The following is a 14,404-nucleotide window of genomic DNA, read 5'->3' on the forward strand; positions in this document are numbered from 1 at the left end:
TGAGATTCTCTTGCATATTTCACAAATTTCTTCAAATGATAATTGGTATACATCACCTCTACTCATGATATCAAGGAGATAAATCCACTCATCCCTAATAATTTTAAGTAATAGGGTTTTTAGTTTGTCCAATCCTAAATGATGTAATTATTCCCTCTTAAATTTATACATGAATCTCTTTATTAGATCCTTAAGGCTCTCATCTTCTTTTTGAGTCATTCTAAATATTTCTTCTTTAAGATCATGATATTTATATTTCTAGAAATATATTTTGCATATAATTCGTGATATTATTGAGTTAGTCCCTAAACTCATGAACCATTTAAGAGCTCTATCCTTCAATGTTGCTGGAAACAATCTCAATTTTCGAGTGTTTAATAAGTAACCATAAGATCTACATAGGATTTCAAATTCAAAGATAAATGTTTATGGATTCTCTTACCTCATACCATGGATGTTGTGAAGGAAATATGGAGGGATGTTCTTCATATGAATACTGCTATGAGTATCTTGAATGGGAAACCCAAAAGGATCTTCTTCATTGTCATCATCTCCATCGATTTCTCCTACCTTCTATCTTACTGCTTCTTCTACCTACAAAAGTAGATGGTGATGTGGCTCTTACTACACCACGTGATTAAGTGGGGGGTGTGGTATTGAATATTCTTTTGTTTTTATAACTTTTATTAATGAAAACACTCATGAAATGCAATATTCTATTTTTGAAATGAAAGATGCCTAATACAGTTTTTTGTGTTTACAGAAATGGATCAACTAGGGAAGAAAAAATGCATACTTTGACACCTCCCTGGAAACGGTGCAAAAAAGTGATGAGCCCTATTATTTCAACAAGAATGTGGCAACTCGCAAGACTAACAACTTAAATTATCAACTTGGGGTTCGTACAAACTTAAGAATATCATGGAATCAAGCCTAAACTAATTCCAGAAATGGAAATTATTATCTATTGGTAGGAATGGGAATGATACTCTACTTTCATAAATGTAAAGGTTAAACTACTTGCATGAATGTAAATTATATTCTATTTGCAAAAATGTAACTATTGCATCCAAAGGAAACCTAGTCTATGAAATAGAAATAACAATGTTGGAAATGGAAAACCTAGCTTAAGATGTATGAAACAAAACCTAGTCATGAAATTATTATTCAATCACTGCATTCAAAATATATTTTTTCAACAGATTTCATAAGGTGCTTCATGAATAAATCATGAAAATCATCATTATGCTCTTCAAGTCATGAATTTGTCCATTAGCCATAACTGCAGAGGTGAATTGAAATGGAGAAGAGGAAAGGCTTAAGAGATCTTTTGGTCTTACTCAATAATGGTTCAAAACATAGAGGTAATTATTCAAACCTAAGGGACAAGAATCAAGCTTTTGAATCAAATACGTTGAAGTTTACACGTGCTACAGGAGTGCTACAGGAGGTGCTACAAGAGTGAGATAACTTACTGAATGCCCAAGTAAATCAAATGAAATTTGAGATGGGATTTTTTATATTAAGTAGGATGTATTAGGACTCCATTCAAAATGGAATCACTATCAAATTCCCTTGTTAAAACGTGCTAAAAAAAACATAAAATTACTACTCTAAAAACCGAAAATGCTAGAACTAGTGAACTAGTTAACCTACCAAATGGCTAACCTAATCAAGTGAAAATTATATGGGGTAAATTTATTTATTAAAGTGAATGTTGTTATGACCCAATAAAAGTGGAATTAGCACAAATGAATCTCATTAACATGGAATGAGATATGTAATCTCGAAAAGACAAGGGTTAAAATACAAAAGAAAGAGTCGGATCTTGACATCTCAACCATAACCTTATTTATCACTACTGACTCTCTCTTTTGTAAATCAAGTCCTGATGATGAGTCTTGGTCTAGACTCGAAACGTCGACAAAGAAAAGATGAAAACTGTGGAATATCCGAGTGAAAATACTAAAAAACCTAACCATAGAAATATACAATCCATAATCTCATTAACATTTTCTAAAAAATAGCATACAATTACTACTATTTTTCGTCAAGGGACTTCCAAAAATTCTAGATTTGTGAACTAGTAAACCAATCCAAGTGGCTTAATGATGAATATGACTTTTCAAAATTGTTCGAAGGATGCATCATGCTTGTGACTCTGCAAGTAAATTCCAAAATAACTAACTTCAATCATTTAACCAATATGACCTGCAACAAAATAAGCATGAATAGTAAATACCAAAATAAGAGATGTGAGTGAAAAAGGTATTCAAAGAAAATAAATAAATTGTACAAGAGGGCTCTGAGGCTCCTGGGATGGCCAATCCCATAGAAAATCAAAGTCCTATGGAGGAAACCAAACTTTAGAGGCTAAAAATGGCACCAAACTTCATTATTTGAACCAATCCAAGTACATCCCTGCTAGAAATGAAAGTGGAGCTACTAAATAACTAATTTTCTCCACAAGAAGACTAATAAATACATGCCCTTATAGGAAAATTTTGGAAATAATACTGGGGGGGGGGGGGGGTGAATCAGTATTAGCAAGTCAACAATATTTCATTTCCATAATCAGATTCATATACGCTACTTTAGTTAATGGAACTTGCGTGTATACGCAACTGTATTTAAGGAAACTAACGTATATCTTGCAAACTTATGATTCAGTTAATTTATCATATGTTGATATTTAATCAGTGCATCAGAACCATATAAACAGTAACTAGATGCAGTAAAACAGAACATACAATCACACACACATGAACACAAGATATAAGGTGGAAACCCAATGTGGGTGAAAACCACCTGCTGCAATCGTCTCTATCTTCTTTTTAATAAGAATTTTTTTTTTACAATTTTTGTACTTGTGCAGTCTTATACCAGTACACAGGCTTCTACCTACAGAAGGCTACAACCTTATCTCATTCTCCAGCTTCTCCTGGAAGGGAGCTACAACCCCCTAGCTCTTGTACTGGCTGATGTTTTTACTAGTACGTAGGTGCAAGCCTACAAAAGGCTACAACCTTCTCTTTTCTTCCAGGGACCACATTTCATAAATTTTCAGATTGGATCCATCAATAACATCAATCAAACATCAAATTTATCTACATCAACTAATCTCCTTTGCACCAACCAAAACTAAATCAATCAATCACTTTTCAGAATGTTGTAACCAGAATACAGTAATAGTAACCGGAACCCAGGCTAAAACCCAAAACACTGCAACAGCAAACAGAAGTAGCTAAAGCATATTTTTATGATATATATGCTACTTCAATGTGTCAAACCTACGTACATATGTGTCTTCTCAAGGCGAACCTGCGTACATACGTTGTCTTCTTAAGGCAAACTTGCGTACAGATATGTAAATCAAATTTAAGATGTATACACTGTTTTTATATGCAGAACCAACGTGTATACACGCCTTTGCTAAAGTGAACCTGCATACAGATCTGTAAATGATGATTTAATCTTTACAACAATTTCAGATTACAGTTATACCCAGATCATCATATTTACAGTCTACAACATGCGCCAGTTATTCAGATAAAATATCAAAACCACACAAAGATACTTCACTTCAAGCCTTAAGATCTTGACCCATCAATAGAACTTATCCTTCATCAAGCGCTCAGGTTCATCCTTGATTCAGATCTAGCTGTGCACCATAACCCAATAACCTGTATTCTAGATCTTGCTCTTCATTAGATATTCAATACTTGAGTGCCTTTGCCTAATGATCTTCTCGTCCTTTTATAATCTTAGGCCTTATTCAATACCATGGACCAAAACCACTTAGAACCAATACCTTGGACCAAATTCCTGGGGTCAACACTTCGGACAAGATACCTTGGACCAATACCAAGGATCAAAATACCATGGACCAAATAACACAAACCAAAACTAAGTTTTCCAACATGTATGCGCCTTTCCTTCTGCGAAAGTGCGTGTGTACGCTATACACACCTTTTGGTCTGCGAACCTACATGTACACATGGCTTGGTCAATGGGGAACTTATGTATACCTCTCTTTCTTCATTTTGAACTATGATCTGTCATCTGAGTGAGTTGCCATCAAGGACAACACTTGTGTCATAGTGCCAAATCTGTGTCATAATGCCAACTAGAAAATTCGAATTGGTACTTATAAAAATATATGAGGAAGAATTCTCCTTGAAAGGAGGCAACTTTCCCCTCCAAAATTCCTCAGAAATTGGATTTGGTTCCCAACACCATAAATGTTCATTAAATGATACAGAACAAATCCCTATATTTTCTCAATCAGTGGAGCTCTAGAATTTTTCAATAATTTCATTATATTCAGTTCATTTATTATCCAATCTTAGTCCATCCTATAGTAGGGATAAATTCCCTATATTATTGCATTTAGAATTTACTCCATATTCTCTCAATCTTCTACAAAAATAAAAAATATTAGGCACGTAATATGAAATTACCTTTAACCCTTCCTAAGAACATATTAAGCTAAAAAAACATTATTAAGTGTAGAAGGAGAGATTTAATATATCCTTTATGTGCCTAGGAAAGGTTATATGGGCCTTAATTTGTGTATGATTTGGAGGCCCATCACTATCTTTTCTTTTAATGGCTTCTCCAAGTTTTTCTTTTTGATAAACAAACTCTTCATTGTATGAGTTGTACATAACTTCTTCAACACACTGCAACTATTATTTTAGCTTCCTTTCCTTTCTCCAGGTCTTCTTTACCTCATCAAGAGCACTGTTGAGGTCCCCTTCAAATTCCACTACTCCTACTTCTTCTTCTTCCTCTTCAAAGTCAATAATATTTTGTTTCGTGGAGTCTGCCCCAAATGCCATGAATAGATATTCATTTGAATCGTCTTCTTAAGAGTTTTCGTTGTCTAAATCTGGTGTTGATTTATCCTCTTTGGAGTAGAGCCCCTTTTTCTTATAGAACTTATTCTTCTAATTTTTTTTAGATTTGTTTCTAAATTTTTGATCATCTTCCTTTTCTATACTTTGTTTGTAAGGGCACTTCGACAAAAAATGTCCAACTCTTCCAAAGTCAAATGATTTAAAGGGTGGCTTCCCTTTATATTTTCTTGAGCCATGCTTTAGTTTCCTGGAAAATTGAGCCAACTCTTGATCAGATTCACAGTTGGAGCAATCTTGATGATCTTTGTGCTCCTTGGCCTTCTTGGACACTTTGAACGCTACCTCCTTGGGTTCATACTTCTATCTTCCTACTCTCATCTCATAGGTTGTGAGAGTACTAAGAAACTGATCCATCTTGAGATTCTTTAAATCAACCATCTCTTCAATGGTAGAGACTTTAGAATTAAATCTCAAGGGTAGAGATGTTAAGACCTTTTGAACAATCATATCTTCCTTGACTTATTCACTGAGTCCTCTAATCATATTGGTTACTTCATCAACTTTGAGGAAGTATTCTACTATGCTTTCTTGTTCACTCATTTTTAAGCTTTCAAACCTCATTCTGAAGGTTTGAAATTTGGCTTGCTTATATTTATCCTCTTCTTCATGACTTTGATTAAGATTCACCCACACTTCTTTGGTAGAATTACAATGCATAACCTTTACGGGCTTAGATTGAATAAGCCATAGAGAATGGAATTATTATCTTGAGCATTATTTCCATACAATTTTTTACCATATGCATCAGTGGGAGGGACATCAGGGACATCAGAATCTACTAGTATAGAGCTCCAAACATCTAATCCTAGGGACATAAGATAAGCTTCCATTCTAACTTTCCAAAAGGCATAGTTTGTCCCATCAAAGATTGGTATCTTTCTTGAGTAAGCATTTTGACTCTCTTTCCTAGACATGATTTCTTATGGATCTACCTTCCAATGGTTAAACTCTTCTTGAAGGAACTTGGTTCTGATGCCAATTGTTGGAATAAGGAATCACTGGGGGGGAGGCGGGGTGAGTCAGTAATAGTTGGGTTCTTAAAAGTTTAAGTCTTTAATTATTTTCACTACTGTCAGTTACTTGTGAGAGAATTCATACCCAATATACATGAAAAACAAGATAAGGCATTCACACGTACATACAATCCATCACATGAGCAAGATACACATATTGACACAGGTATTTTTACATGGAAACCCAATGCGATAAAACCACCAATATGTTTGTTGTTATTGTGTAAATTAAGCACCTACTTAATTACAACAATTGTTCTGTGAGAACCCACTCATAGGAGGTATCAACCCCCTTAAGATATCAAGCCACTACTTTCCAAGAAGGATCAACCCCTTCATAATGTAGGACACTACCTGCTCTAGCCACTATTCTACTTTTCATACAATTTTCAAACTAAAAACAGAGGAAAATGCATGTACATAGAAATACAAATCTGGTATGTTCTAGTACCCATCTATTTCTTTTGTCTCCCCAGTAATCCTTTGAATTTTGCTCTCTTATGCTCAACCAACTTAGGTATCAACTCTGTGATACACCTTCGCTTAGTGACACTTAGCTCCGTGACACACCCACAGCACTGCGGGCTCCCTTCCTTCAACTCTGTAGCTCTAGTTTGAAATATGCTTTGTGTAACTCAATCAACTCTAGTCTCATCCCTTTGCTACATTGTGTCACAGTCAAACACTTGGCCACATTTCCTACTCAGTTAAACACACTTTTCCTCTTTGGTGTTCTATCTCTTCATCCCTAAATTTCTCAACTACTCTCAACCATTGTGTTCCTCAATTGCACCGTGATTGATGTTATCTCTGCAGTCTTTGTACACAATAGTTTCTTACAGCAAGACATTGTCTGTTGTTAATCCTTTAGGTTGCTTTCACGTTTCAACCATTTACAATTATACAAGAAGGCTTAGTTCACTCAATGTTTGTGGTTCTTCAGCAAGGCTCACTCTGTGCTTCACTCTACCCGAGTGCATATTCCTGAAAATCTCAACATTCTCTTGTTATATCCTAGCACCTGACCACCATAAATGTATTAAATTTGAGAATGACCTCTAGGGATTCTGCCATGCCGAGAATTAATTCTCATTCCACCTACATACTTAAAGATCTCCTCCAATAAATTTTTCATGTACAAACGACATGGATTTCTTGAGCTAGTTCTAATATCCATTACTATCATTTATCTCTTCATGGTGTGAGGATAACTCAGGTTGTCTATGCCAGAAAACATTAATATGCAATATGTCGAGGTCCTTGTTTCCTTGTATCTCAATTTTCCTATCGACTCCATTTACTCTGGGTCTATTAATATGTTATCTGAGCCTTGGGTCATATGACCCTATGCAGTATCATTACAATAAATTACATTCAGCCCAAATGACTTCAGATGTATAACACACAAAAATCACATAACCATGACCTAGGAAAGCCTTCTAGTGTTGGTCGGGAGGTCAGGAGTCAGGCCACTCTATTTTCTTGTGCACCTGCAATTGTCTCAGCCCTAACTTGCCTGTAGGCTTGACTAAAGGCCCTTTCCACTCCTTTGTGTTTGTTTTATCAATTCAATGTTGAAGACCAAATACATGGGAAAAACTTCACAAACAACCCCTTGGCACAAACTTCAAGATTCCACCACATCATCATATTATGTCATGTTGAAATCATCTTGGCCATGTAGCACCTTATGTATGGTGACATGTGTGACCTATATTTGGCCCATTAGGCTACCCAAGAATGAAAAATAGTCCTACCACGTGTCCTCCATACTGCCACATCACATTGAAATCATCAACCATGTTGCTTGTACTGGGTCCCACATAGGTCAGGGGTCAGGGAGTTGGGGTGTTATCTTGATAACTCTTCTGCACAACTCTGACGTCGAACTAGGCCCAACTTCTGACTTAGAGATGGTCCCACACAGGTCAGGGGTTGGAGGGTTAGAATATTTTCCTACCAACTCTACTACACAACCTTGACCTTTGACTAGGCTTGACTTGTGAATAGGCTCGAACTCGGTTCAAAATCTGCCTAAGTCTTCAGGAATGAACTTTTCTATTTGCAAAATCCAACTTCCTATAGATCTAGAAAGAGAATTCATTCTCTAGAATTCAACATACCATTGTAAATCTCTTCCATAACACTATATAACTATGCCACTTTAAGGAGAAACTAAGCTGATCTCTTGAGGTATAATGTCCTCCAAACTCTAGGACTTCTAACTATCATAATCATCTTTTAAATGGATTCTCCACTAACCCTGATACTATGATGATTCTTTAAGAATACTGCAACAACCATAGGAACATGGAACTTCCCCTAAACAACATGCTCATTAATTATAACATCTAATACCTCCAACCTCAATGCTAGCTCGATTGACATCAATGTGAACATACCAATTTCCACCAACCATTCGAACAATTCCAATTGTTTAAATTTGTTCCACAAGATACTTTATTTTTATTGTTCTACTTGACTTGGATTCATCAATGAATTGAATTGTTATTTTTTTTCCATACTAGGATGAACCTAGCCTAGGCCATCCCCACTATTAGATGGAAGAATCATGTGTCCACTGATGGGATGTTTTCACCAGGATTATGGGAAACACAATTGAGCCTGGATGAAAACTAACTCCATTATGCGTTTTCTGTTGATCAAAGTTTCCAAAATTGAATTTGGAAGCCATTTTCTAGGCCTCAAAATCCTCAAGGCCAAATTGGACCTCCTCCATTACATTTTTCTCTGAACAAGCTTTCCAAAGGTATATAGAAGTCTGAAAATGGACTCCTAGATCATAAGTAAGAGAAAATAAAAGATACCCCTTTCAAGGCCACAAAAAAAAGGAGAAATGGCTAACGATCAGGCTCCTCACAAATTGAAAATCACATATCGAGGCTTACTAAATCATCACCAAAGAGAAAGACATCAAAATTTTGCTATTGGTCAATCGCCGATATCACAAATCACATATTGGCAGGTCCAGTCCATTGGCTTATTGGGCATATCGACGGGTCACGATGTAGAGCGTCAATATCTCATATCGGCGATTACAGGTGCAAAGGGGTGGCACACAGGTACTTGTCCATGGAAATTTTCGATCACCGATATCGAAAATGGCATATCGGTGGCACCAGGCATATTGCTTATCGGAGGTCCAAGAGCTCATTACAATCACAAATTGGCGGGTTCTTATGAAGTAAAACAGGGAGTGTGGCGAAATCTGCGATCAGGCGATCACAATATCACATATCGGCGGGTCTGGTCTATCGGCAAATCTAGGATCCAAGCTTATCGGTGACTGGTGGGCATAGGGTATTGCAATCAATGAATTGACGGGGGGGGCACTCTAAAAACCTTGAAATATTGAAATTTTGCGATAATAGTGTTAAATCTTAAGGGAAAGCCAAAATCATTTAACAAAGGAAATCCATGAAAAACCAAAGATAGGCTGCCTATTTCTCTCTCCTCCAGGGGGCACATTGCGCAATGCCATTGGCACATATGTATGACATGGAAGTTGACATCACAATGACGTGGCAGTACAAAAAATGACGTGGCGGTACTAAGGACACATGTCATGTAGAATCGAAATTTTTAGGGGTCCTATGAGAGAATTTCTGGGTCACGCATCTCACCACTCACAAAGTGACATGTGGCATTATGGCATCACCCATCACAATCACAGATCGACGATTGCACAAGTTGAGTCCCTCCTCCACCATGATCCCTCCAACCTTGTTATTGCGATAAGTGCAGGGTTCCTCCTAGATGCAATATGTCATGTGATCTAGCCTATAAATTTTTTGTGTCTGGATGAGTTAGCTAGTACTATAAAGAAAGGTAAAGGGATTTCCCCTCCCGCAGTGTGATTGTGATACTTTCGGTGGCCCTGACCTCACAGATCGGGTATCGTAGGGTTGAAGAGGAAATATCATTGTAACCCTCAGAATCGCTAAAGTGCAGGATTTCACAGATTAAAGGAATAAGGCCACCGCAAAGGCCTTAAAGGGCTATAGCACCATTGGGCTAAGCCCCTGGTTCCAACCCCTAGGCATATGAAGAAAGTATTGAAAAAGAGCTAAAGTGAAAGGGGCTAAGGGGGATTGGGATTCGTTTGTTTCATAATCTTTTTTACAGCAAAGGGCAGCATGGGAAAGTCCTCCATATTTCCACCAATAGAACATCACTAGGTATATCAGGGCACTAATAGTGCAGGACAAGGATTTAAAAGCATGATGGGTTGATAACTGTGGCTTTAAGGCAGGTGGTGCATTCAAAACTGGTATGGGCTGATTCAGAAAGGCCCATTGTGACATAGAATCAGGGTCAGCCCTAACGGGAGTCGAAAGAGACTTGGTAGCCTAGGAGGATTTAATTCTTAGGCATGGTGTCCTATAACGGACAGAGATGAAGTACTACCTGAGGATCTTCTATTTCAGTACTACGACATGAAGCTTATGGTGCCCATTCCCAGCTTTAAATAATGAATGGCTCAAGCAGTAAAGGTAGAAATGACGAGAGTCGGCTGAGCAACACAGGAAGCCAAACAATGAACTAACTGCAACCTGAAGCAGAAGAAATTATAGGAATGGGTGAAAAGATAGTTTACTACTACTTAATTTTGACGATTTACTTATTTGATGTTTTGTGCTTTGCCTCCCTTCAATGAGGCAATTAATTATGTAATGAGTTTGGGCCACAAATCCATCCGTGGACGAGATAGCTAGTCAGCTTAAAATCTGTGACTCAGAAAAAGATATTTTGATGTAATGAATGTTCAATGCCCCTCCTTTCCTAATAAACAGGAGGAAGCAAGACTTAACAAAGGTTCAAAAATTCTGAAGAAAACGCTACATGTAATTTTTAGACTATATGACTTTGTAATACAGATCTTTCAAAATATCAAGGAAATGGTGGTGATTCCCCCTTCAAGTATTATAGTATACTGTCCCTCTGTTAAAACCCATATATGTTCATGTTTCTTGTCTAAATTCATGCAATCATATCTGCTAGAAATATTTCAAACTTCCTCACAGATTCATTCGTATTGATATGTGAATGCATGTGCCTGTAACTTCATCACATATTCATTTGTATTGGCATTGTTAATGCATGTGCTTGTATGGGTTATTGAAATTATATCTTTAATAGTTTCACTCCATGAATCATAGCACCCCATCTCTCTGTTGTCCATTATATCTACTTGTAACTGAAATAAGTTTGGGAATTTTTAAAGCTGCAAGCACTATGTCTTAAGAATAAAAATTCTTCATGATGTAAGCTCCATATGATGAGTTTCTCCTTCTCCTTATCCTTTATCATTGCTCCACCAAATCTGATTAATCTATCATTCCTTGAACTACTCGGCCTCCACTATTTTACGCATATTTATGAGATTTGTATATGTGAAGAAGTACCAGAAATTCATGTCTTACTCCTTTAGGTGAATGAACCAACCCATTATATATACATATAGAATATAAGTGAGGTCTGCCCTTTACTAAGAATCATTTGAGACACTCGAAATATAGATGTGCCCAGGCACTAGTATTGTAAGCAATCCGAGGCTATCTTTGGGAGCCATAACATCTTCTGGCGCCATTGTCAGGGAACGTATTGAAGGAATTTCCCCTGGGATATGACAAACTGAGCACTCTTTGTGTAGGTGAGAAAAGAAGTTTCGATTGCATCCACTTCACCTTGGAGACTCCACACAAAACCATCATCATTCAACATCCTAGATTTTAAGAAGCCTCACACTCACTCAAATACCTCTCAACAGAAAGCCCCATTTGTACCTGACCTAGAGAAAATATTTTTCAGAAAATTCTGGAAGGAGAAAGCTCCTACTGCTTGCACTACCATCCCATTAGTATTTGAAGCCTCCTCATCTGGATCTCAACCTGCTGTTACTCACTACTCAGGAAGTACTCCTAAAACCCTTACATGCATTGCTTTCAATCTAGCCACTCCTACCACTATGTTTTTGGGCTAAGTTGCTCAGGGAAGTCTCAATCCACATCCATTAATATAGATGGATCTTCCAAGTTTTTTTCTCAATAAATATGCACCTCTTAATTTTCCTCATCCTCTAAGTGCAATACTCCAGGACTACCTAAAGCATCTACCTAGGTTTAATGGGGAAGATGATAACACGGTGCAAAAACACATTGAAACCTTCAGCGCCTTTGCTGAGAACTTAAATGTGGAACAACTTGATCTGGTGATGAGAATTTTTGTACAATCCCTTGATGGAGAGGCTAGAAAGTAGTTCAAATCCCTACCCAATGCCTCCATCACTACCTTGGAGGAACTTAAAAACGATTTTACATAGAAATGGGGTGAAAAGAGAAACCATGAGTACCTCCTCACAAAGTTTAATGCCATGAAGAAGATGCCAAAAGAGGATATCTCATAATTTCTAAGAAGGTTCAAAAGCAGTACAATAACTTTTCGGCTGAGATAAAGCATCCTCCAGCTGCTGCTCGAGTATATTTTTTGGGAGCCTTTGAATCTGAGTTTGGCATTACTCTAAGGGAAAAGAAGTCTCTCACTTTAGATCAACTCCAAATCGATGCACTTGAGGTGGAAGAAAATTTCACCTCAACATGAAAGTAAGGAGGAAAGTAAGAACTTACTGAGAATAAAAGAGGGAAAGAAGGGGCATCCTTATCTGGTCAAGATAGAGAATCACGAGACCCGATGTGGGATGAGCTGGAAAAACTCATCCAGAGTTGATCACATAAGGTTAGAAAGATTGAACTTGAGAACAATAATCTCTCCAAAAAGAATTCTCAAGTCAACAACTGAGTTTATAACTCGCAGTATAGAAGACCTCAATTGCAAATACTTCCAAGGGAAAGGAAGGAACAACTCAATCAGATCCCTCGTCCTCTATAATTAGAAGAGGACCCCAATGAGGAATTGTCAGATACACAGGAGTTGTGGGGAAATTTGTTTTCTGCTTTTCCGAAGAAGAACATGAGAATATGGTTCACCGGGAGGCCAATCAGGAATAGAAGCAACCACGGATGAGGAAGATATAGATTATTATTGCAAACAGATTGCAGATTTCATGCAAGCACAACCCAACGTAAGTATAATCTAAGATCTTGAAAGAAAAGGTCATGAGAACCAAAGCAGCAAGAGGGAACTGCGCCCCAAGTTATTCCTCCAGTACTAGACAAAGGGAAAGATAAGCTAAATCCTGACCCTTCCAAGATAAAAGTCTTTGCAAATAAGGAAAGAAATAGTTTTGAGGGATGCACAAAAAAGGAGGCACCTATTCTACTGAAAACTGCAAGTGGGAATATAGAAGGAACAAATCTGGGAGTTACAGAAAAATTCCAAACCCCATTTATTCTCTAGAATGAGCTTGAAAAGGTAAAAATTCATGTTCTTCTAACTGAGCTTCTAAAGAAGCCTAATTATAAATCTCAAGTCTCTCAATTCCGTCATCCACCTACCTCAACACCAACTCAAGAGGAGAGGCCAATGGTTGTTTTTGGGCCACATGTGGAAGATATGGATCCTTCTATTGCACCCTTCTACTCGACCCTAGTAATCCACAACCTCTTACTGCATAATTTCATTTTGCTTTCTATATCCTCACAAAATCTCATGCCATTAACAATGATGGAACAATTGGGCTTGGAGATCACGAGACCATACAAGGACCTGTACTCCTTTGACACTAAGAGAGTCAAGGTTAGGGATGATAAAGGATCTGGTGGTAAACCTGGCTCAGATCCCTATGAAGAGTGTGGTAATGGACATAGTGCTAGCTGATATTCCTCCTTGGTTCGACATGCTCTTATCTAGATCTTGGGGTTCCATGATGGGGGGCTCTATAAAGTTTGATCTGACTTATGCCACTATTCCCATTTTTGGAGGTAGCAAAGGAGGATGTACAGAGAATCCAAGTTTGTAAAAACTTTGACCCCAGCTAAAGGCTCATAAAACTCCCTAGTGCATGGGAAGGAAAGTGAAATATTCTGCGTATTCCTAGAATAAGATGAAACCTTATTAGAGAATGTAATTACACCTAACAAGGTAGTTAGAGCACAAATGGGAAAATGAAAATAAAGTATCGAAATTGTACTTCGATGGAGCAAATTCAAAAGAGGAAAATGGAGTTGGAATATTATTCGTATCTTCAGAGGGTAGCCTCATACCCATCTTTCAAGCTGGAATTTGAGGGGACCCACAATGTGGAGGACTACGAAGCATTGCTCCTTCTGTTACAAATGACAAAAAATATGAATATTGTATGCATAATGGTCTATGGAGACTCTAAGCTAGTAGTAAGGCAGATCAGGAATCAATTCCAGGCCAAACACCCCAGAATGAGGACGTAACGGAATGAAGTGTGGGATCTAATTGATAATTTCTTCCTGGCGTTTAATATCCAATTTCTGCCAAGGGAAGGAAATGGGATGATTGACTCCCTTGCAGTAGAAGCAA

This window comes from Pinus tabuliformis, chromosome 5_2 (assembly GCF_031772625.1).
Source record: "Pinus tabuliformis cultivar Carrire ecotype Pingquan chromosome 5_2, CPIR1, whole genome shotgun sequence".
In the NCBI taxonomy this organism is placed as follows: domain Eukaryota; kingdom Viridiplantae; phylum Streptophyta; class Pinopsida; order Pinales; family Pinaceae; genus Pinus; species Pinus tabuliformis.